The 26,749-nt window shown below is 36.3% G+C and overlaps 1 protein-coding gene across 2 annotated transcripts in view; it reads left to right on the top strand.

The window, feature by feature from the left end:
* The window catches only part of LOC127489556 (uncharacterized), a 250,323-nt gene extending 225,381 nt beyond the window's left edge, over nt 1–24,942 (top strand). The window contains exons 1-3 of one of the 2 annotated variants that reach the window (XR_016229939.1): nt 14,854–15,092; nt 21,469–21,574; nt 22,476–24,942. The gene's annotated coding sequence lies outside the window, so the exon portion shown is untranslated. Of the gene's footprint in view, nt 1–14,853; nt 15,093–21,468; nt 21,575–22,475 lie in introns of those variants that run through there. The other variant, XR_016229938.1, reaches the window with a different exon arrangement.
* Nucleotides 24,943–26,749: the final 1,807 nt, after the last annotated feature.

Raw genomic sequence — 26,749 nt, 5'->3', positions numbered from 1 at the left:
CTTAACCTATATCATGCAGTAAAAAAGCAAATTACTTTGCAGCCAAGATCAATGACTCCATTTCATAATGCAACTCCTTCTTTTTGTTTTGATTCACTGGAATGCCCATCTGAAATGATGATGTAGCTGTCTCAAATTATAGTTCAATGAAATAATCTTGTGTCCACTTGTGGAAGCATCTCTATGAAACTAAGACTTGACAATGCAAAAGATTCTAAACTTGTGGGAATGGAAAACAGAAACTTTGTTAATTGATGATTAGGAAAAACCAAGGAAAAAATCACTTCTATTTCTACCATTGATTCATAGACTAATGAATCCTAGCTATGGGAGAAATTTGGTGGGTGGGGGGATAGCATCTACTACATTCTGAAGGAATTGACCACAGCAGTGTGAGGGTACTACTTTTCATAGTGTTGTACATAGTTTTCAATGGATCATTTGTAAAGAATATTTATTTATTTATTTATTTGAAAGGCAGTGAGAGAGAGAGAGAGTGTGTGTGTTTTTACATCCACTGGTTCATTTCCCAAATGGCGGCAATGGCTAGGCCAGACCGAGGCAAGGAGCCAGGAGCTTTCTCTGGGTCTCCCACATGGATGCAGGGTCCCTATCACTTAAGGCATCCTCTGGTGCTTTCCCAGGCACATTAGCAGGGAGCTGCATCAGAAGTAGACCAGCTAGGACTTGAAGCAATGCCCTTAGGTGCAGCTTAATTCACTGTGTCAGAACTCTGACCCCTAGAGGACTATTTTTCCATTCTATCAAGCTAGTAACAGATTATGAGAAAAATAATAACACCACTAAATTCTATGAGCTTGGAAACATTATTGCGTTTTGTTGTAAAATGAGTTCCTTGTTCAGAAGTCATGCTTCATGAAATCCCATTGTGATGGAAAGAGCACTATGTAATGCAAGGATGATAATTTTGAACAATTAGGGTAGGGAAGCACATATCATATGTAGAATATATATTCCAGAATGAAAAATAGCACAGTCTGCCCCATAATAGAACAGCCTAATGTAATCAGTCTTCCTCAAGGGAATTGATGATCCCTCCACGGATTAGTGCTATATCAGGAGTTCGGGCTAGTCCTTACTGTTGACAGAATAGATTATCTTCATTGGCTGCAACTAGAAACACCCAAGTGAACTGAAATCCATGTTTTGTAGCCTACATATAACCTCCAACTCCGCTCTCATGACTGCTTTGTTCATGAGCACTTTGACAATGATGAGAATAGCTCTGGAAAAGGCTCACTTACAGCCACAGAATCAGTCTCTTTTTCTGTCTATTTGATTATTAAAATAGTCCTCTGCACAGGTCATCTTTCATTCAGTGTCAATCTAGAAAACTCAATCCACAGCTCTTCCTAGAATTCCTATGCACCAAATCTTCAATCTTATTTTACCCCGTCTACCTTTAGGTGTTACCTGTGTATTATGGTGAACTGTCTGTAAACCGAGTTAGTTGAGAGTGGATTAAGAGAGAAAAGGTAATGTATCAGTAGAAATGAATATAGTATATTCTTCACTAACTCAAGCGATGAAGCCCTGCTCAAGTTTGAACTGCTATATACCACTTCACTGTTATGATGCAGTGCTGCTTGTATGTTCAACTTTTTTTAACCACAAAACAACTACTTACTTGAATACCAACTTCATAATCTCTACCTCAAGAACAGGATTGCCCATAGTTGGTATGTAATCTTGTCTAAGGCCCAGTAGGAAGTAACAAACTATTTATCAAGAGAAAGGTACTAATAAATGGGGGAGCTCATAGTTTGTTCCCAAGCCCTAATCCCAATAATTCTGATGATTCATAAAAATCTCCATACAGAATCCCTCACACACTTTTTAATGCCTCCAAATCTGCTGTATCATATGATCCAAGGCATAAAGCAGCTTACATGGTACCCTGGATCTACTGTAGAGCCCTGTTTTTTGTTGATTTCTACTAAAACGCAGCAGATTATGATTAACTCAGAAAATAGGTAAGAATAACACACTTAAATTACAGGCAGAATGTTTAGTGAACATCTTTGGATTTTTGGAGGCAACGTCACATATCATATGTGTGTTACTAGGAAGGACCAAATACAGCAGCTTACCCTTTACCTTGGAAATGGTATCTCAGCATACCTCATATATTTCATGAAGGTTTCAGGCAACAGAACTTTCATCAATTTTATTTTGCACTATCTGATATGCTACTGTCTTAAACGTGTGTCTAGCTTAATTCCTACTTCTTGCTCAGTGGGGCCAAGAAGCTAGTGTCATCAATGTAAAGAAATAGTGGCCATGTTTTGGATGGGAAAGTCAACAAAGGTCCCTGATGACTGAAATATGGCATGAAGATAGAGAGTTGATATATCTATCAGGCAAGGAACTGTGGGGGTATTGTTGGAATCAAATTGGATCTGATGATATTGATGAATAAATTAAATATATATTTATCATATCACTAGTTGCATTCCAAGCACTAGGAATGTACTGATTTACTGAAGCAACAAAACCATATCCTGGATAGCAGTTACAATTGGAGCAATTGCATAATGTATAGTGATCTCTGCCATTTTCTAGTATCAATCTGTCTTTTTCTTTTTAAAAAAAATATTTATTTATTCATTTGAAAGTTACTCAGAACGGGGTGAGGAGAGGAAGAGAAAGAGAGAGAATCTTCCATCCACTGGTTCATTCCCCAAATGGTGCAATGGCTATTATTGGACCAGGCCAAAGCCAGGAAACAAGAGCTTAATCTGGATCTTCCATGTCTCCCACATGGGTGCCAGGGGCCCAAGCACTTGGGACATCTTTACAAAATAACCAAAAAATATGAATCCTGATAGCAAAATAAACCTCAACAAATATGAGCTTTAAAAAAATCAACAAGGTTATAAAAACACAAGTAGAATAGAAACACTCAGTGCTGTCAGTATCTTGTTCTAGCATTAATACCTTGTGTCTTTTCAGGCTCATCTCTGTCCTTCCCAAGATGCTGGAATTGCTCTGTCTCTGCTGTTGACATCATAATCCATACAATTCGTAGCTTTTCTATGCCTTCTTTCAACTACTCCCCTACCCCACTCTTTTTCAATGTTTATTTATTTGAAACACAGTTACAGAGAAAGAGGCAGAGAGAGAAACAGGGAGAGAATGAGAGAGAGAGAGAGAGAGAGAAAGAAAGAGAGAGAGAGAGAGAGATATCTTCCATCTGTTGATTCACTCCCTAATTGCCAAAACACTAGGTCTGGACCACATACTCTATCCTGGTCTTCCAAATGGGTAATAGAAACCCAAGTACTTGGGTCATCTTCCAGCATCTTCCAGTGCTTTAGTGCTTTATCAGGAAGCTATTTCAGAAAAGGAACAACCAGGGCTGAACCAGAGCCCACCCGGTTACTGGCACTGCAGACAGTTGCTTACCCCACTGCACCAAACCTTACAGGTCCTTTTCATAGGCAAATTTAAATGAGATATGGTAGTAAATACTACTAAACTCTGTTATGTCTTCAAGAATGTGGTATTGTCTCTGGTTTACTATTTTCTCAGATAGGGGACATTCTACCTATTTGCATTTGATCTTTCCTTCCATAATAATCCTCACATCACAGGTCAAGGAACCAATGTGGGTATTCCAACAATTTTTGAGCATCACTCTGAGTATATTCAATTATACATTTCATGATGAAGGACCTTATTTTAGGTAGGTTTTAGGAAATCTTGCACCACTGTGATATGGTGATGAAGCACAACTTCATTCGATCTCTAACTTCCTCAGCCTCTAATCAAACTGAGAAATTAGCATCAAATACTGATCTCAAAATCCAGTGGTAGTTCTGAGCCAGTGTCCAATAATTCTTGAAAAGTTGGATTCTTTCCCCATCTCCAATGTGATTCACCATGGTCAATACCTACAGACTCATTTGAAAAGAAAGGCTATATGGAAGATAAAATAAATGTACATATGACAGTGTAACAGGGTCCTTCAAGATTTCTCAGCTTCCATGTCATTAAAGGGACTCTGGGACTGTGACTTGGCTCAAATCTGGGAGTGTATTAAAGGCACTTGATTCTCTGTTTTGGTGGTCCTAAGCAGATTTCTATTCACTAGACTTGTTTTTGCTGTTAATATAGATGTATCAGCACCTCAGCGCTTGTCAATCTACTTCAGTTTTAGCAACACTATGACCAACTAACAAAAGCCAACTATCTTTCTTGGTCAGATGATTCTGATCTCTGCGTTGTCTCCGCTGTCTGTTGTGAACATATCTACCTTGCCCCTGGTTGTGAAGTGTTACCACTTGGTCCTTGCCACCTTCATTCCACTGTGTGTAGGAGCCAAGTATGAGAGGAGCAGTATGAGAGAGAACCCAGGATGAGAAAGCGCAGATCCACCAGATGATTCATTTGTGACCTTGAGGCTCCATTCACAAACTTTTTCCACTCCCCTGGTGAATCTTTGAACACTATGTGGTGGGAGAAGATGTTATATGATAGTCTGGTATAGAAATTATTCCTGCCTATGATAGGCAAAATTCTTAAATATTGACCTCCCCCCCCATTACTGTCAAGCGTGTACTCCCTCCACTCCAATCTGAACAAAACTTACGGGTTTGAAACATCTCTTTCAGGATTCTGTCACCTTATAAGACAGAAAAACATTTAAAACATTTTAAGATGTGTTTTATTTATGAAACCAGTTGATTTTGAGTTAATGAAAAGAGGGATTATCTTGGATAGGCATCATTTAATGAAAAAGGCTCTTGTTTTGTAACTTTTTTTAATTTATTTTTTAATTTACGTACATTTTAAGGAATTTAATTACATTAGATGCTCATGGACACAGCAATTGTAGGATAATTACCAACAACACAACTCTCATCAATTCTCATGTTAATGTGATATGATATAAACAGAACAGAATCAATGTGGTTCATAATAGATTTTTGTTTGTTTGTTTGTTAAAGATTTATTTATTGGGGGCCAGCGCTGTGGTGCAGCGGGTTAACGCCCTGGCCTGAAGCGCCATCATCCCATACGAGTGCCGGTCTGAGACCCAGCTGCTTCACTTCAGATCCAGCTCTCTGCTATGGCCTGGGAAAGCAGTAAAAGATGGCCCAAGTCCTTGGGCACCTGCACCCACATGGGAGTCGCGGAAGAAGTTCCTGGATTCGGATTAGCAAAGTTGGAATTTCAAATAAATAAATAAAAAATCAAATAAATAAATAAAAAATCTTTAAAAAGATATTTATTTATTTGAAAGTCACAGTTACACACAGAGAGAGAAGGAGAGGCAGAGAGAGAGAATTCTTCCATCTGCTGGTTTACTCCCTAATTGGCCACAACTGCCAGGCAGCAGTGATAGGAAGCCAGGTGCCAGGAGCTTTTTCCGGGTCTCCCATGGGTGCAGGGGCCCAAGGGCTTGAACCATCTATTACTGTTTCCCCGGCCATAACAGAGAGCTGGATCAGAAGTGGAGCAGCCAGGTCTAGAACCAGCACCCATATGGGATGCTGGCACCGTAGGCAGCGGCTTTACCCACTATGCCAGCCTGAATTCTTTTTTTTTTTTTTAAGAATTATTTATTTATTTGAAATTCAGAGTTATACAGAGAGAGAAGGAGAAGTAGAGAGAGAGAGAAAGAGGTCTTCCATCCACTGGTTTACTCCCCAATTGGCCGCAATGGTTGGAGCTGTGCAGATCTGAAGCCAGGAGGCAGGAGCTTCCTCTGGGTCTCCCATGCGGGTGCAGGGGCCCAAGAACTTGGGCCATCTTCTACTGCTTTCCCAGGCCATAGCAGAGAACTGGATCTTAAGTGGAGCAGCTGGGACTTGAACTGGTGCCCATATGGGATGCTGGCACTTCAGGTAGCAGTTTTACCCGCTATGCCAGAGCACCAGCTGCCATACTAGCATTCTAAGAATATAACATCGCCCCTTGGTTCCTTCCTCCCTTTCATTCTTTTATTTGTTAGAAAATATATTTTTAGTTTACCTTACAATCAAAAGTTTAATGCTCCGCTAAATTAAGGGTTCAACAATAAATTGTAGAAAGACCGCAGTTCAGTGGGAATACAAAGACTATAAACAATAATCAATCATATGCAGTAAATTTTAAAATAATTACAGATCATTGAAACTATAGTAATTTATCATTCTTAACCACTGATTTGACAAAGATATAACACAAAATTTGGCAAAAGTATATTTGCAGCAATACTGAGACAGACTTTTTTTTTAAATTTTAGCTCATATACAGATCATGTGATTTTTGTCTTTCTGTGTTGTACTTACTTCACTCAATGTGATGTCTTCCAATTGCATCCTCTTCGATGCAAATGGTAGAATTTAATTTTTTTATAGCTGAATAATATTCCATTGTGTATGTCTGTATATACACACACATATATGTAATGTATCATATTTTCCGACTCATCTGATGATGAACAAGTGGGTGTATATATGTGCAAGAATTAAATTATACCCTACCTTTCACTACATACAAAAATGAGCTCAAAATGGATCAAAGACCTCAACTTAAACCTGAGAATACAAAATTGCTGGAAGAAAATGTAGGGGAAACTGTGGGGAGCAACTGGGAGCAACTCGGACTAGACTAAGTTACTGGAGTTAAGACTTATTCTATGCATCTGCTCTCCCACAATATGGCGCTGAGAAGGGAGAAACAGCTTCTACACAGCTGCCTCCAGTTCAACCAATAAACTGTAGGACTTACTCCTGATTGGAGGAGAGCAGCGTACTCAGCGTGTGGGTAGCAGAGTTGGGATTGGTGGAAGAGGACTATAAAGGAGGAGAGAGACGGCATGCACCAGGAACATCTAAGAGGAACATCTATCTGAAGGAACACCTGTGTAGCCCCCGAGAGAGCCGGCCGGCGGTGTGCCGCTCCCCCGCAGAAGTGGGGAATGTGGCAGGGGGAACCGCCCTTCCACGGAGGTGGAAGGGACAGTAGCCAACCCGGGAAGAACCAGCAGCAAACCCGGGGAGGGCCGAGCAGACAAAAGAACAGCGCAGGGTCCTGTGTCGTTCCTCCACGAAGACGGGGAGCGACAGGAAACCCTTCAAGACATTAGTGTAGGCGATGACTTCTTGGATAAGACTACCAAAGTACAGGCAATAAAAGGAAAACCAGACAAAGGATATTATATAAAAGTCAGAAGCTCCTGTACAGCAAAGGAAACAATCAATAGGATGAAATATTACCAACAGAATGGGAACAAATATTTGCAAGCAATCTGTATGACAAAGGATTAATATCCAGAGTACATCAACAGCTCAACAACAAAAACCAAGCAATCCAGTTAAGAAATGGCCAAGGGACCTCAAGGGACCTCAAAAGAGAGATCTCAAAAGAAAAAATACAAATGGCAAAGAAACATCCAAAAATTTCTCAATATCGCTAGCCAGCAGAGAAATGCAAATCAAAACTACAATGAGATATCACCTCCATGTTAGGATGTTTTAGAATTTTATCTAAAAGAAAGTCACAGGTGATGGTGAGGATGTGGAGAAAGGGGAATTGTTATACACTGTTGGCGAGAATGTAAAGTAGTGCTACCAAAGTGGAAAATAGTATGGAGATTTCTTAAGAGACTAGAAATAGGTTTGTCACATGATCCTGCATTTTCATTACTGGGCATACACCCAAAAAGACATGAGCAGACTGTATCACAGAAACACCTAAACCACCATATTCATAGCAGCACTGATCACAATAGCTAATACAGACTCTTTAAAAGAAAAATGTGTTATTCTGCTAGAATGGGAAATTTAGAGCAAAAAACTGTTGGAAACTGCTTTTGAGAGTAACAAATTTTAGGAGCTGACTCCTATCCAGCTAATATTAAGAAAACAGAGATCTCAATCATATAGCAGCTTCGTGAGACTTTGAGCCTGTGACTTGAGTAGAAAATTCAGACTCCTGACCCCTGGAACTTTGTAGTAATAAACCTTCATTCTTTCAGTTGCTAAGTCTGTGACCATTTGTTATGGGAGCTATAGCAAAACAGTACTTGCATTTAAAAAAAGTATATTATACAGTATATAGACCAAGGCAGTAAGTTCAGTACATACTCAATGGGAAGAATATGCACAAGGCTACGTACACAGGAAACGTGTGCTGCTGAGAGCCATCTTGGAGTCTGCCTCCTATATTGGGTAAACTTCATAAATTAGTTTATAGCAAGGAATTTCAAGAAGTAGCATTTCAGAAAAAGTAGTAGGAAAAACAATATGCTTTTATTAAACTTAATTAAATACAAAGCTTAATTTACTTGAAAGTGACTTGTTATATATGTAATTTTGATTACAGTCATGTGTGAAACATAGCCTTTTAAGCCAGTTTGACACCTCTGTAGATCATTTGAAACTGAGAGTGACACAATGTCAAGTTGAAGGGTAATTTCTACCAGCATACCAAAATATGAGTATTTAGATCTAGGAAACATGGCTATCCAAATAATACAAAATGTCTTGAAACTAAAGATCTAGTTTTATTTGCTGGAAAGATATTATACATATTTTTTGCTTACATATAGAAGTGTAAACTTGGCTTCTATCTGAGCCAAACTTTTGACATGTGTGTTTTCTGTGTCAGTTAAGAGTATTTTTGTTAGAAAATGCTAAGATTTCTTTACTTTTTCTAGGATTTTTAAAAAATGAATTGTAAAGGAATAAATTAGAGTTTTTACTTTACTATCATCACTGTTCTAGAATTTAATTTTGCATTATACGTGCTCACAGTATTAGCTATTTAAATCATAAAAAAATATTTCTTCCCTTGCCCCTTCACCAATACATTAGGAAATTTAACTAATCTAATTAATAAGTGTCAAATTTAAACTTAGTTAAATCAACTTGAAATTTCGTATAGTCACAATTAGTTAGAAGATAATTTCTGCTGAGAGGATTTTTTGAACTCAGAAAATGTAATTGTCCACTTAATTAATTAAGCATTTTATTTGGAAGTGTCTGTCATGGCAATTCTTGGATTTGCCCAAATATGATGTTCTGGCTTTATATGGAGAGAGGTATCTTATCTAAACATATTGAACAAAAGAGGGCTAACAGGTACTTAGGATTCCAATAATGATTCAAAACATCTTATTAAGAAATTGATTTTTTTCTGTATATTCTATATTTCTTTGGCTTTGGTAATAATTCATTCTTTCTTATTTCTTTCTCAACTTCTCTCTTATTCTCTGTATGAAATCATTCTAGGATTCCTGGTTACTTAAGAATGACTATCTTTAGTGCTCATAAACTCCTTGAATAGGACAATCTAAATTTTTAGAATACTCCTATGTGATTTTGAAGCCATTTTGAAAAATACGAATACATATGCTTCTAGGCCTGCATTCCTTTTGAAATACATCACTTCTGTGCCTTTTCTTCTCTCAAGACCCTCCCCAGGTTTCCCATTCCAATCATACCAGATTCATCATATTTTCTTAAGTAGTATATTCTCCCACAAATACGTGTTTTTGTATATAGTGATCTTGTGCAGATTTAATCAGTCACATTGATTTAATTAGGAGGTCATTTCTTAAGCTTATCAGAAAAACTCAGGCTAAAATGTGCAGCACTGGATTATGTGAAGCGATAAGCATCATTTCCATAAAAAGTAGTCAGTTTGTCAACTGGTAAATAGAATACTTGAGAAATTGACTAAAAAGGTCATCTTCTATGTTCTTGCTTTCTCTCTTCTGAGAACTCAATGCTTGTTGATTGGTTGATTGATTTATATAATAAACTCGATGACCTTATAACTTGCAGCACGATCTCATTTTTGTAACCACATCAGTGCACTGAAATATAAACGTATGCTTTGATACTATAAATACCAAAACCTTTCTGCAAATAAATATTCCAACTAGTTTCTCAATTTCTCATTAATATTTTGCCATTTGAAGATTTTATGACTGTTTTAATTCACAAACTTTTATGTAAACTGTTAGTATAATGGGGCCATCTTCCTAAGCCCAACCTGGCTTACTGTAAGTCGGGTGACCAAATAGCCCAATCACAACTGTCAGCTCCTCCCCGACCCTGACGGGATTGGCTGCTCCCACTTCCTTACTTCTGCAAAGCTATGTAAGACATGTTCTCCCAGTACAGGCTGTTGTTCTCTCTGTACACGGGAGGCAGCCTGTTAGGTTTCCCCCAACTTGACAATAAACCTTTTCCCTTATTCCAGTGTTTGGTGTGGTTTGTGGTGGCCTTTCCTTACCTAAACCCTATAGGATTCTATATTCATTTTCTAAATTTGTTCTATATGTTTATTACGTACCTTAATGTTTCACTTTTATCATCAGGAGAGGTGAGTCGTGTTATAAAAAACTCTGAAATTAGACCTAATTTAAAACTTTCATATTAAAATGCAACATAACACCTTATTTAGCAAGACTAAGGCCTATCTTTGATATTTCAGAATATCTCTGATATTTGAGTCTTTGCTCTACTATCTGTTTATCGTCTTTGGAGAGACTGCTTTGAAGGAATTGGCTCACCCGATTGTAGGGATAGCAAAATTCAAAATCTAAAAGATAGTTGATGAACTGGAGATCCACAGAAGAGTTAATGCAGTTTTAAGCACAAAGTTGGGATGAAGTCAGAATTTATTTTTCCTCCACGAAACTTACTGTTGCCTCCTCACACAGGGCACTGTAAGGTCGTCCCAAAACACACCAAACACCGGAGTAAGGGAAAAGGTTTATTGGGGAAAACCCAGCAGACCGGAAGGCAGGGGCGAAGAAGGAAAAAAAGAGAGAAGGAGAGTGTAAGAGAGAGAGAGAGGAGAGGAGCTAGCAAGGAGAGAAGAAAGATGAGAGAAGAGAGAGCGAGCAGGAGAGAGGAACAAGAGGAGCCAAGAGAGGGGAGCAAGAGAGGAGGCCCAGAGAGAGCAGAGAGCTCAAAGAGAAAGGGAGAGAGAGCCACGTGTTCAGGAACAGGTCCTTTTAAAACTTTGCCGGAGGGCGGGCAGGGAAGCAGGAGCATCGAATCCCATTAGGATGGGTGTGGAGCTTGACACCAGTGGTTGGGCAAAACCACCTTTTGCTGGAAGCCAGCAAAGGTGGCGGGGCTAGAGCCTAGGATGGCGTCAGGGTGTAGATCATGCCATAGATAAAACTGCACCATTTTCCTAACAGGCACCATAAATGTTAGGAAAAGATTGCAGAATAGAGTGGAAGCAGTGTACACATTTACAGCCAGAACAAATTTATTCAGAGAAAATAAATTCATGGAGGTGGGTGACCAAATGCTGTGTGCACATTGATGGAACATGTGGCAGAAGGCCTGACCCCCAGGGACAGGGCCTTTTTGTATTTTAGGAGGGCTAGGGATGAGGGTGGGGGTAGGGGCAGCAGGCAGAGGTGAATTCCAGGAACTGGCGGGGCCTTGGGAACCTGAAGAAGAATGCTGGGTGGGGTTTGAAGGCAACAGGGTGTGAGATACAATTGAGTTTCAAGGGCAAGAAATACATTCCAATGTCTGTCTTTTGGGCTATGAGCTAGAATTTTGAAGTTTATGTCTTTGTTTTATCACTTACATTCTTTTAATAACTTTAATATATTGGATGAAACCAACTCACATTATGGAGGAAAACCACTGTTATTTAAAGTCTATTGATTTAAATGCTAATCACATCTAAAAAAAAAACCTTCACAACAACATTGTGAGATGCTTGCCAAAACAACTGAACATTGTAGCCAAACAGTTGGACATTTAAATTAACCGTTGGAAGATCCTTATTCAAATGATCTTTATAGTAAATAGTGATATTTCTCCAAGTAGAAAATTTTTATCAAATTTTCATGAATATAAAAATATTACATAATAAATGCCTAGAATCCAACTATAATATTATTTTGCCAAACCTCTATATGTTAGAATTTTCAATAATCCAGAAGCTAAAAGTAATTATCGACTGTATTGTAGGGCAATTTCTTGCTTGTTTTTCTGTACAAGTAAGATTGTTTCCATAAAGCAGTTAACTCTGAGTAATTTGTTCAATGTAGCATGAAAGACTGTAAAATTTTCTCTTTGTCACATAGAATTTTTCATAGCCTAATGTTATCCTTGATGAATTAATTTATCTTCTGTGTGTCCTTTAAAACAGTGTCTTTGAGGATAGTTATTTTAAAGTCTAATATAAAATAAACGCTGATTACAAATACTATGACAATTTTCAACTGTAGTATCATCTAGTTTGTCTTAGATATGCAGTTGACATGAAATGCTCTAACATCTAAGAAAAATAGCACCTCCCATTCTTTTTGAATTAAGTGAAAATTTACAATATACACTTTCATTTTCAGAGGTGATGATATTGTGTGTGATTATCTCTTGATTGTAACTGAAATGTTCAATACACAGTCATTCTTCTTTTCCCTGCTAAGATATGCACCATACTGTTCTGGCTTTCTTTTGCATTTGGGGATGGGGGCAGACCTATTTTAATTTCTCATTACGACACATATTCTCTTGTTTGCCGTCACTAGCCCGTCTCCTTGACTATTGCCCTGTATAGCAAGCCTTGGAACTTGGAACACATCTTGCTTCCCGGTTCACCCTTTGTATGTTTCACTTCTACTTTTATTTCCTGCTGTGAAATGTGAAAAAACATGTTATTACATGTTTAAAAAGTGTTATTACATGTGAAGAGTATTATTACCACAATCGTTTTTGTTAGAAAGCTGTTTCAATCAGACTTTGTCATTGATGTCTGCATATATTTCATTATTTTCATCAAGTAACATGAAGTTAGATTAACATGGAGGCTCTGTGTTCTTCTTTCTTGTACCCCCTGTAGTTATTAGCACATTTCTTTACACTTAATAAATACTTAATGGATACATGTTGAATGGAAATATATAGCTTTAAAATCAGTTGAATTCCTTTTTCTGGAATATATAAATATTCTCTATTTATTAATTGTTTTCACTTGTCACTTGCCAAAGCATTATCTTTGTTCAAGATTTTTCTCTGTTTGTTATATTTTAATAATCATCATTTTAAGAAACTAAAAACAATATATTAACAATAGAATAAATTTTACTAACTTTTTTAATATTTGGTTTTCTTATGTAGTTAATGCTAATAAGAAAAACTCTAAAGTGAATTTAATTTGATTTTGTTAGAAATAATACAGATACTACTATAGTTATGTGACTTTTAAAATTTAAAAATTCAATAAAAGTGAATGCATAATTTATCATACTGAAACGATTCTGGATTATAACCTGTCCTCCATAAAAATATGAAAAGAAACTTACATAAATATGCTAGTAAAGTTATTATCTGTTAATTTATTTAAAAATATTATTGAATGAGGAAAAATTTTGATATAAAAATAATCTCTCTCAGGTTTTCTGAAATTTCCATAAAACCATTCTTCTTTTTGAGATAGTTAAGGAGATGGCCATTTTCCTGCATATTTATATTTCTTTATATAAGTCCAGGAAAGAGAAAGAATAGAGAGGACAAATTAATACATTTTGAAACTTAATGAAAATTACATTAAATTTTTAATAAAGAAGAAGTTGACATTTTATGTTTTCAGTTTCATTGATTTTTTCCCCCCAAAGGATCTTGTTACATTTTCCATATCATGATATAATTGTTAAATGTTTTCCTTTTAATGTATTCATTTGTCTAATGGTGATATAAAATAATACAGATAATATAGTGGCTAGACCATTAAAGTGCCCCAGGTTAAAGACGTTTGTATAGTAAAAAGACAGAATGATTATTTTCCTTTAGTATCTAGTTGATTCAAAAAATTGGTCTTATATGAAAAGGTAGTTGCCTTTCTTTATGATTAAAAATATACTTTGGCTCTCATTGGGCATCTCCTAGACCATGTGGAAACCACATCTGGAGAAAGAAGACTAAACAGATTTTTAAAAAAGGAAATGAGCATTAATAAACTCTGTTTTCAGTGAATTTTAAAGTTCCATTGTACATTACAAAATAATTTTGCACTCGAAAATAAGTCAAACAAATAAAACTTGAGGCTGAACTCAGCTATGAGTAATTTTAGTATAGCTGAATGATCTATTCTAAATTCAACTTTGAGCAGTTCACTAGTATCTATTTATGAGTGTATGTGTGTGCATATATGTTTGGTATCTCAAGTGTGAAATTCACTATTTCCATATGCAAGAATTTATAAATCTGAGTCTGTTTTATTCCTAACTTGGGTTTAAATCTGTAAATAAAAATTCTCTCATTTAAAGTGAAAAGTGTGGTGTATGTTGACTAGACAATTGTATAGCATTGTCCTCTAGAAAATCTAAGTTCCTTCTTCCATATGACAAACTAGATTTTTCACTTTTCTTTAAGAACTCAGTGTTCCCACTATTATATGTAAATCATTTTCAAATTGGTTAATAACACTAACAATAAATGCTTATGATCATTCTCTGAAATTTCCAATACAAAGTTCATATGTGGCCATAGACCTCATGATGGCTAGTTTGAAAATTTCTACCTTTATTTCGTAATTTTCTGAGTGTATTTTCCTGGCTAGATTTTACATTCTGAAACCATTACTTTGACTTCTACTAACCTTCATTAGAAAAAAGTCATATAAAACCATGGACGTAACTAAATTGCTCCTTTACAGGAGTGGAAGTGTTTACAACGTCACCAGTTTTCCTTTTTAGAGTAATTTATCTTCATTACCTTCTGTTTTCATATTTGTTTCACAAGTTATATAAATTGTCAATTGTAAAAGTTCTTCATTAACAAAACTACGTCTTATGTAGAAAAGGTTCTGTATTATTTTATTTTTAAAAAAAATTCTCTTTGAAAGGCGGAGATCATGATAGAGATCAAGAGCAAGAGCAAGCTCTCTCATCCCTTGGTTTACTCCCCAGATGCCTGCAAGATCCAGGGCTGGGCCAGTTCAAAGCCAAAAGCCTGAAACCCAGTCCAGGTCGCTCATTTGGGTGGCAGGGATTTAATTGCTTGAACCATCACCACTGCCTCCCAAGGTGCACATTTCCAGGAAGCTGGAAAAGGAGCAGTGCTAAGACTCCAAAGCAGGCAATCTCGTATGGGATGCAGGTATTGAAGTGGCTTCATACGTGTTGTGTCTAATACTCACTCATATTTCTAAAGCATTTATTTTCTTTGCTTAATTATCTACTTAATTCCTTTAATATGAATGTTACTTGTATGCATTTATTGTATATATTTTTATTTACTAAATATGGTACTAATCATATTTCTCTTTAAAATAGTTTGTGACAGGCATAATGGTTCTTACATAATTTCTTGATTTTAAACTGCCTGTTGTTTTTTTTTTTCATGTGAAAAACACATTGATGATATCTCTCACTATAAAGTCAGATATAATTTTAATGACATTTATAGGTTTATAATTAAAACCAGGCTTTAAATCTGTTGTTTGCACTGAGTTTTAATAAATGATTAAAAATAATCATTAGTCTCAATAGAGCAAGGTAAACTGGAATGTTATTTGCAAGAGAATAATAATAATTAGCCAAATGTAAAGGCAAAGGAGTTTATTCTCATAATATCTCAAAAGCAAATGGCTTGAAGACTTGATTGAAACAATAGATATATTCTTTCAGTCTTCTCATTTCAGCTTTAAAAATGCAATATGCCACAAAATCAAAACTCTACTTTCAGACCTTCTTGTTTGATAAATTGCATTTTGCTGTGGGTTTTGAAACTATTCCTCTAAATAGAATCACTTGAGTTAAAAAAAAATTCTTTTTGGTGCTTTCTAATTTCTTTTATCTGTGCTGTCATTTTGTTCTTTTAGAAAATATCATTTTTAGACTTACCATCCAGACACAGTTTTTTGGTCTGAATTGTGAATAATACACACGCAGCCTTCATTTGATAAGTATTTCTTTAAATCATGATTGCTTCATCTGAGTGCTATTTTTTACAATCTAAATGTTGTATGTCTATATATGTATAAATATACACATGAATTTAGTGAAAACTTTCAGATTTATATTTATTTGGTCTACTCTTGCCTATTTATTCACTGTGCTTGCTATTTTTCTATATTCTTATGACAAATATGAGGATATAATTTATGATAACATTGACTGTAAAATCTATAAAATTAACAGAAGAGAGTTTGTTAAGTTTCTTTTTATTTAATGTGAAGGTGAATGAAAGTCAAGTCTGTTTGAATGTATTTATGATCTTTAATGACTTCCAATTGATTTTTGTTATGAATACTACAATTATCATATAATTAATTCATTTTACTAAATAAGTAAGAATGAACATAACCCATAACCAGTTCCAGAATACTACAGTGTTCAGGACAAAAGAATTGAGAAATATTTATATGAACAAAAATATCAATATATTTTAGGTGCTGGCATTGTGACCATAGTGGGTTTAGCTGATGCCTATGATGCTGGCATCCCTTATGGGTGCTGGTTTGTATTTCAGCTGCCACATTTCCAGTCCAGCTTCCTGCTAATACACCTGAGAAATCAGCAGGAGATAGCCAAGTACTTGGAGTCCTGGATGCATGTGAGAGATCCAGCCATTTGGGAAGTGAACCAGCAGATGGAAGATTCTCTCTCTCTCTTTCTCTCTCTATTTCATATCTCCTTCTATCTCTATCTCTTCCTCTCTCTCTTTGTAATTCTCCCTTTCAGACAAATAAATCTTACTTAAAATATCAGTATATTTTTAAAAATACATCAGAGTTCACACATCTGTTTTTTAAAGACTTTTTTATTTTATTAATTTTATTTATTTGAAAGAGTTACAGAAAGAGGTAGAGAGAGAGAGAGAGAGGAGAGAGGTCTTCCATCCACTGGCTCACTCCCCAAATGACCAAAATGGCTGGAGCTGAGCTTATCTGAAGCCAGGAGCCAGGAGCTTCTTCAGGTTTCTCGCGTGAATGCAGGGGCCCTAGGACTTGGGCCATCTTCTACTGCCTTTCCAGGCCATCAGCAGGTAGCTGGATCGGAAGTGGGACTTGAATCGGTGTGCAAACAGGATGCCCACACTACAGGCTGGGGCTTTAATCGTCTGTGCCACAGTGCTGGACCCTCACATCTCTTAAAATCTTTTCATTTCATGAGAATCCATACTGACCTGAGCTAATCATGCATAATTAATATCTACTCATCTACCTATCCCTTATCTATCTATCTATCTATCTATCTAAGTATCTATCTACCATCTATTGAATTTCTTTCTCTGGAGAATGCTGATTCATTACAAAATATATGTTCTATAGGATTAACTTTCCAGTGGTTTGGAAAGTGTCCTTCTGAAACCAACATCTTTATCATCACCTGTGAACTTAATAGAAATGATCATTTTTGGCCCTGACTCAGACCTACTTGATAAGCAATCTACTTTAACAAGTCCTATAAGTGATTCTGATGCACTCTTAAGTTTGAAACTATTTAAAATAAGGTAAATATAGTTCTAAGAGAAAAAAATTGTGTATAAGACACAATTTCACACTAGTAATATATGAAACAGAGATTAAAACAAAATTCCCAAGTACATGCTTAGAATTTGAGTTTCAACATATTTCAAACTGAATGATGTGTACTATATCTTTCAGCTGAAAAAAAAATCACTCACAAGATGACAAATGTAAATTTTGATAAGTAGAATTGGTAATATAATTTTGAATATTTTGAAATTTATTAAATATTTCATAAAATGAATATCCAAAAGATTATTAATCTTACAAATATAAAATAATTATAATACAATCTTATAAATAAGAATATAATTAAATTTTTTTGACAGGCAGAGTGGACAGTGAGAGAGAGAGAGAGACAGAAAGAAAGGTCTTCCTTTTCAGTTGGTTCACCCCACAATGGCCGCTGAGGCCGGCGCACCGTGCTGATCTAAAGCCAGGAGCCAGGTGCTTCTCCTGGTCTCCTATATGGGTGCAGGGCCCAAGGACTTGGGCCATGCTCCACTGCATTCCCGGGCCATAGCAGAGAGCTGGACTGGAAGAGGAGCAACAGGGACAGAATCCGGCGCCCTGACCGGGACAAGAACCCAGTGTGCCGGTGCCACAGGCAGAGGATTAGCCTATTGAGCCGCGGCGCCAGCAAAAATATCTTTTAAGTATTACTAATCCAGGAAAAAAGATACACCTCTGTAATTCAGTACATACAACAATATTTTTTCAAAGCTGTTCTCCCAAGCTAATTCCCCATCAAATAAAGCAATAGTAGAATTGTACAAAGACATACCAGTGCCCACTATCACATAGTGTATTTTTCAAAATAACAAAATTAATTGAACTAAATATTTAAATAATTATAATAGTTTGATCAAACTGGACATACTCAGCAAGGGCATTTAAACTAGTGGTTAAGATGCCAATGAAGATGTCTGTGTTTTGTATTGGAGTGCCCAGGTCGAATACCCCGCTATGGGTCTGAACTCTAGCTTCTTGCTACTGCACACCCTTGGAGGTAGTGATGATGACTCAAAGGAACTGGCATCCTCTCACCCAAAAGATAAATCTGGTTGGAGCTCTTGACTCCCAGCTTTGGCGCTGGCACAGTCTCCACTGTTCTGTACATTCAGAGACTGAGCCAGCAGAAGGGAGTCTCTCTCTCTTTCTCTCTCTCTCTCTCTCCTCCTCTCAAGTGAGTAAGTAGATGAAAACAGCTGGACCTATCTGGCATAGTGATTAAGAAGTCACTTGGGAGCCTTCATTCCATATCAGAATGGCTGGGTTTGAGTCTTGGCTCCCATCTCCAACTTCCTGCTAATGAAGCAACCTGGAAATCAGCAGGTGATACCCCAGGTAGTTGGGTGCCACCCCAAATGGGATAACAAGAGTAAATTCCAGTGTAGATATTTGAGGAGTAAACCAGTGGTTGGAGAAATCTGTCTTTTTCTTTCTGCCTTTAAAATAAAATAAAGAGATAAAGAATTTTTACTAGGCTACTTCTAGAGAAGCAAAATGATTATTATTATGAAAAAAACTTTAAGGTTGTCCTAATGTGGAAATCGGTTTAATTTTATTTAATCCTAGATTTCTCAAATTAATTGATTACAGATACCTTTCTCCAAGGAAGCTGCAGCTATTTGTATGTCTCCTTTGTAGAATCTACTGATCTATATAAAGGATTTTCAATAAACAGCAAAAATTGGCCACTAGAGAGAATCTTTGCTTAAAAGAATCCAGCAGCATGATTTCGTCGTGAGATAGTACTGCCCAGTGGTTAATAACTTGAATTACTCTCTCAGCTCACACCCTTAACAGCTGTGTAAGCTTGTATATAATTTTATTTATCATATCTGTGCTTCTGTGAGTTCAGCTTTTAAATGAAGTTGATATTAATGTCTAACTCAGGGAGTTATGGGTTTTAAAAGAGTGTCTGACACAGAGTAACATAGTCATTAAATATAATAGGAATGTATGCATTTGAACTATTATCATTTTGACTTGACTAAATATAGTTGCTGATCTCTAAGTTCTCATATCATAGGAAAATTTTTGCAAGTTAGTAGTATTAATACATTTTAAACATTTTATTAAATATGTCTAATAGTTAACCAAAAGAGGAATAGGGTAAAATATGAAAAATGCCTTTGGTTTATTTAAATAAATACATAGCATCTCCAATACACATAATTTTCTGCTAGTGCAGAATATTGTATTAATATTCAGAAAATATAATTAAAATTTTACAAAAGTTACTAATTTGAAATATTAGTGACATGATCATAAGTCTTAAATATTAGTCAAGAATAAGCTATAATTTGCTTACTATAACATGAAAACTGAAATGAACAGTATTTGCAATATTACTAGTTAAAATAATTTTTCTTTTGGTTGTATGAATTTATATAACTCCAAAAAGTGCAAATTAAAGTTAATACTTAAAGTATGAGAAATGCAAACACTGTGCTGAAATCCATGAGCTTCCTGCTACTTATGCTTAGAGGAGTCCCTGAAATAAACAAATGATCAAGTTATTTTTCTCTTTCAAAAATAGGAATTAAATTTCCTCAGCTTCTTGGCTACATGTGGATATGTTCTTACTTTATTTCTTTAAATGAAGAATATTCCCTCTGCACTTATTCCTGAGCTTTAAACTATGCCAAAAGAAAGACAATTTCTCAGGGTAAATACAATATGTACATCCATTTTTAACATGGATGAATTTTGGTTTACCTGTAACCACATATTTTTAAATTTAAAATTAATTCATGATATTTCACTGGTATCCATTTCTATGAGTCTCAAGAGTTTAGAAGTTTTTTTGTATTTGAATTCTTTTTTCTTATAATGACAACATATTATTTTGTTAAAAAGTGTCTTGAAACACTTTTATAATTAAAATTTACTTAGGAACATATTCAAATAACATCTCATCTCTTAAGACTTTACTGAAAATCTCACATTTTAAGATTTTACTGATCTTCAAAAAATATAATTGATTTGAATTTTGAAATCACATATTAGTGTATGTTACTTCTTTAATGACAAATCATATATTCTGATAAAAGTATATCAAATATTGTGCAGGCCTGCGGCATGATGAACTGGGTTTTCCTGAAACAGAGAGTGGGAATGCGGGGACAAGGACGCAAAGAATGGAGCCAAGACAAGTCCTGATCAAGGCTCATTTATTGAATAAATCCAGTAGTATTTAAACATGACTAGTTGTTTACAAGAAGGAGCACAAAAGATTTACATATCAAAAAGGCTCTTAAGGTTACAAAGAGTTCCCAATAAGGTTCTTAATTATTGATTACAAGGGTACAATAAAACACTTAGGTGATAAATGCAGGTTACAGGTGTGACTGATTATCTGTATCATCTCTTGTGAAAGGTTTAGGTTCTTCCTGCCTCTTCCCGGAATCTCCCTAGCCCAATTGTCTGTGCCCGGGAAGTCTCCATTCATATGTTTAAGTGCAAACAAAGGGAGTGACTACCTGTGGCTGCCCACAAAATATATTCAAATAACTTCAGTTTCTTGAAAGGAATTTTACTTTCTTGAACTTGAATAACAATTTATACTGTATCAAATGCAACTGACATTCTGTGAATAGTTAGTGAATTACTTGGAAAAAATTATTGACAGATCACCTCAACAGCTGCCACAGAACAATTAACAGAGAAAAATTCTCGGGAGTTTCTATTGGTTCAAATTAAAGCCTTCAAAGCCATCATTTATGCTGGAAGATTCACAACCTGGACTAAATATCGTCATGGTTAGGGTATGTGCAAAACAAGAACATGCACCCTGTTACCACGCGGGTGCAAGGACCCAAGGACTTGGCCCATCTTCTACTGCTATCCCAGGCCACAGCAGAGAGCTGGATTGGAAGAGGAGCAGCCAGGACTAGAACCAACGCCCACAGGGGATGCTGGCACTTCAGGCCAGGGCTTTAACAGGGTAACAGGGTGACTGGAGGGTCTAAGGGAACACTGTGCTCTCTTTTGCAGTAGCCTGTGGAGCAGACACGTGTTGGACCTGACCTTTCCAATATGGTCTCAGCTGAGCAATGGCAAAGCTGAACACTTCCTTCTAGTAAGCTTCAGACACCTTAAGGTAAAATCTGATGTAGTTACTTTATAGTTAAATCACATAGCACGATACAATTGGAATGTGAATTAGAAGACCTGGGGTTAGAGATGGCTCTATTAACTCTGCAAGTCACTTGACCTCCTCTATCCTCAGCCTCTTTATGCATAATGTATTGGAGCCTGATGAACTGATTTAGGCTCCTTCCAGCTTTAAACTTCTATGCTTTTTTCTCTTCCTGGTTTTAAGATTTATGGTGTTAAGTCATGGGCGAGAGAAATATTTTTGAGTAGTCACATCGCCAAAGGAATATGTGTATGCATAATATTAATTTCCTATACCAATTATTATCCTTTCCATTTAAAAGCATTTTATTTCAGCAATTTATAGTATAAGCATGATGTGATCAAGAAGGGTTAGTGTTTCTGTACTTGTAAAGTATCACGTCATGAATTTTATATATGTTTTGGCTGGTAAATCTTGAAGTCTCTCCTGAGGTTGTTTTGGAAGCTCCTTGTCAAAGCCATGAATCACAGGTTGGTTCCATTGTAAGCGATGTGTAGCCTTTCCTGCATTTTGGTTTGGGATAATGAGATATGAAAGGAAATGATTCTCCTATTCTTTGCAAAGATGTTGTAACATGGGATGATACTGTGAAAAGAGAATAAAATTAAAGGGAGAGTTGAATACTATTATTGTTAGTTTCCTTCAAATTAAGTATATATTCTGAGTAAAAAATTTCAAGTATGTACTCTATATGCAAAATAGATATTGAATTATATGCAATAAAGCATTTTCTTAAGTACAGTGATATTTTGTGATCATCATAGTATTAATAATAATACTCTATTGGTTTGTATATTTAATAAGATCATGTAGCCTTGGACTACATAGTAAAGAACAACTCTGTTAAATTACTGTGTCACAGGGCCGGCGATGTGGTTCAGCAAGTCAAAGCCCTGGCCTGAAGTGCCAGCATCCCATGTGATTGTCCGTTCTAGTCCTGGCTGCTCCTCTTCCAATCCAGCTCTCTGCTGTGGCCTGGAGTAGCAGTAGAAGATGGCCCAAGTCCTTGGGTCCTTGCACCCGCATGGAAGACCCAGAAGAAGCTCCTGGCTCCTGGCTTTGGATCGGCAGCTCCAGCCATTGAAGCCAACTGTGGAGTGAACCAGCAGATGGAAGACCTCTTTCTCTGTCTCTACCTCTCTCTAACTCTGTCTTTCAAATAAATAAAATAAATCTAAAAGAAATTACTGTGTCACTGATGCCCACAAATAGCATCATATTTTTCTGTTACATTGAGTAAAACTGCTTTTTGTCATTTCCATTTGTACAAAGGGAAAATTAATAAATGTATATTCTTGTTTAAAGCTGTGAGATAAGTAAACAATTTTGATCACATTTATATAAACTTGAGGCATTCTGATGTCATATATAAATATCCAGAAAAATTGAAACTGTATAATGAAGAGTTAAACTTTTCCCATATTTGACATCTTTTAAATTAACTGCAAGCAAGTAAAAGAGAAAAGAAATAAGGAGTACCTAAGTTATTCATTCAAATCCTATTATTTCTATTGATTTAGTAATTGGTAAACCTCATGTTCTACTCTGTGAAGTAATAATGCTCCTGGCCATGAGCTCTTTTATTTCAGGACTGTAATTTGAAATATTTCATTCACCTCTGAAAGTTGCAATATAATCCACATGCCAATCTCCCAGAAGGAATCTCTTAATGCAGATGTGCTAAGCAAGTGAAAACAGAATGTTAAAGATCAGGGAACCTCTTTTCTTGGAAACGTACACTTCACCTAAGATGTGACACATAACTTCAGTTTTGCTGGAGGCTCTTGGAGGTGTAGCTGCTGGTTGGCAACACCATTAGATAGTTCAAGTTGGGAATGGAAGGTTAACAAAAGATAGACAAAAGATAATCCACGTTTCTAGCTTTCAAGGGATTCACAGGTGGTAGCAGAGTGTGAGTTGTCAGTATTAAATCTAATACATTCCTCAGGTAGAGCAAGGGTTGGGTTACTACCCTGGAGAAATGGCAATCTGGTTTTCCACATTTGGAGTTAGAAACAGGCGCACTGGAAGATTTTCTATCTTAAGAGAACTTGAACTGAAATCAAGATCTGGAATAATTTTATGGCTCCAGTTTTTTATAAATGGATTAACATTTCCAATATGAAAAGCTTGAATGAAAATACTATAATGAGTCTGCTTCCTCCCAGTTATTTTCCAAGTCATAAACTAACACAGAGACTGACATGTAATTTAGCAACTGTGCTTCATCAAACCAAACTTCTTTTTCCTAACTCAATTTTTGCTCAAGCTAACAGTGTCATCATAGAAAGAGTCTCTAATTTAAATGCTACTAATCACTGTAGATTTAATTTGAATCTAAAGTAAACTATCAGCCCAGTGTGCAAAGTTTTGAAGATTCAGTGAACTTGAAAAGTTGTAGTTTCAGTTCAGTTCTTCAAGTTATCCTTTGCTGGAAAATTGGGCACACGAGGCAATTCAAAGATGGCGCCCAAAGGAAGTAAGGTGGACGGTACCCAAAGTTGTTTACCACCAAAGCTGTTTGGCCCTGCAGCATCAGGGGAGGTGACAACAACTGATGACGAGTGTATAAACATATGGTGGTTCTGTAAAAAATCGCCCCATAAAATGACCTTTTAAGTAATTGGCTGGTCCTTATGTTCTGCCCCAGTGACTATGCAGTTTTGTGCTTTCAAAGGTTTTGCTATGCTCGCAATAAACGAGTTCTTTCTTGCTTGACTTGACTCCCTGCTGCGTCTGATTGTCTCCAGGATCGGGAGGCTGGGGAACAGGCGAGCGACACACTTATCTTTCTTCAGACCCAGTCCATCTTCATTAGGGTGGACTAAGACCCTGCAGTCCTTCATATGCATCCTCTCAGGCACTTGTGCTTTCTACAGAATAACATAGTGCTCACTGCAGACTTTCTACATCATATTATTGAGCAAGACGTAAATAGAAATGCTATAGTTCTTAACAAAGTCTTAATATGTTCTCAGCACTTCCCAGCATTTGAGATCTTTAGTTAGCATGAGAAACTTGTGCTACATGTCCTTTTCTGCTTACTAATTCTTTCTTAAAGAACTGCAACCTAGGCAAATGAGAACAGCCTAACCAAAGACTTTTAAATTACACACACACACACGCACACCTCTAGATGTCTTCTTTATAATAAATCCATTCAGTGTGAATGTTCTATGACTTTTTCCACTCTGCTTAGACATGAATTGAATATTTTATATTTGGCATACTTTGATTCTCTATTAAAGGATATGCATTTTAGAGATAATTTATTAACAACTATGAAAATACAATAATTTGAAAGGAAGAATGTGCTTATTTTGTTACACATATTTCTAATTTCTCACACAAAATGTATTGTAGTAGAACATATAAACAATGGCAAGCCACAAATAAATATCCATAAGGTGGAATGATCTACGTTACTGTAATTCTTCCATCCTTACATCGTATCAGTGTTGAGAAAAGGAAGTCTGCATTCCTCCCCCACATTGATGGTGATATCAGACCAAACCTATTATAACTTTTGTTAGAAAATTTCTGGCCCATCGCTCTGAATTTACATCTGGTGATCAGAATGCATGAAAAGTCCTTAGAGTTAGCATATGCTCTTTGAAGAGCTAGATTTTATCAAAATAAATTGAATGTATATGATATTTGGGTAAGCAGAAATGCCTTGATAGCACTAAGTAGCCTCAGTAGAGTTACTCCATATGAAGTCATCACAAAAAGATATAGACAAGTACATTTCAAATGTATAATCACTGGCATTGCCCAGATTACCTCTCTAATTATGCCAGCTTTTCACTGCCCTTTCAACTTCTCATAATCTGACCAATTTTCTTTTGGACTACATCCTAAGAAGGTCAGGTCATCTACTACTAGAAACCCCCAAAAGCGTTTTGACCCTCACACATGAATGTGATTAGGCCTCTCATTCAAATCTCTTGTTGAAATTATATTACAATTAAGTATAAATTAAGGCCAGTGCCGCGGCTCAGTAGGCTAATCCTCCACCTAGCGGCGCCGGCACACAGGGTTCTAGTCCTGGTCGGGGCGCCAGATTCTTTCCCGGTTGCCCTTCTTCCAGGCCAGCTCTCTGCTGTGGCCAGGGAGTGCAGTGGAGGATGGCCCAAGTCCTTGGGCCCTGCACCCCATGGGAGACCAGGATAAGTACCTGGCTCCTGCCTTCAGATCAGCATGGTGCGCCGGCTGCAGCGTGCCAGCCGTGGCGGCCATTGGAGGGTGAACCAATGGCAAAAAGGAAGACCTTTCTCTCTCTTTCTCTCTCTCTCTCTCACTATCCACTCTACCTGTCAAAAAAAAAAAAAAAGTATAAATTAAAAGAAGAAGAAAAATGCTTCCAGCAGAAAATCAGTAAAGAAAGAAAGAAACCAATGCTGGTGAAACTTAAGGAGCAAAGGACCTTTAATGCAATTAGAACTTTAAGTTGGAAAAGATAAATAATCTAGTACTTCTATTTTTTCTTCTATTTTCCTCTTGCAGTCTTAAACTACTTCAAACAAAATAACTTGCTTTAAACATCCAATTTTTACCAAACTGAAGAGACTCTTTGAAATTCTAGTGAAGCACAAAGGTATTATGAATTTGTGTGGAGATAAATGTTTTAGGGACTGTTAGATGGTTTTGATAAATTACAGCATCACTTGTTGAAATTGCAAAACATACTGATTGAATTTAGTTTATTAAACTTTGTGAGGCTGTTCTCCTATTGTAATAATAATAATTCATCTTGTTTAAACTAATCATTTTAAAAATATTTTAGCAAACGATCATTATATGAGAAAAAAATCACTTGATTGTAGATGATCAGTTTAAACTAATTTGGTAAATGCTAGGTTAAGAAAGCAGTTTTTTTCTGCATTAATATCTTACAAAAGGGTTAAAGAAGAGGGATATTGAAAGATTAAATAGTTCAACAAATTGCCTTTAACTGAAAAAAGGAAATATTTCCCGGTAACTTCAAGTATTTTGTGCTTAACAAGGAATATGTCCAGTCTTTAGATTTTCATGCTATACTTATTTGTAAAGAATTTAAAGACCATTCACATTTAGAAAATAGTAATTATGAAGGCTGTCAAAGAAGGAGGTACCTTTCTCTGAAGGGAGGAGAGA

This window comes from Oryctolagus cuniculus, chromosome 2, assembly GCF_051225735.1.
Source record: "Oryctolagus cuniculus isolate XC-2025 breed Fujian yellow rabbit chromosome 2, ASM5122573v1, whole genome shotgun sequence".
Lineage (NCBI taxonomy): Eukaryota > Metazoa > Chordata > Mammalia > Lagomorpha > Leporidae > Oryctolagus > Oryctolagus cuniculus.
Note: the sequence above shows the minus strand (reverse complement) of the source record. Positions and strands in the feature narration are given on the sequence as shown.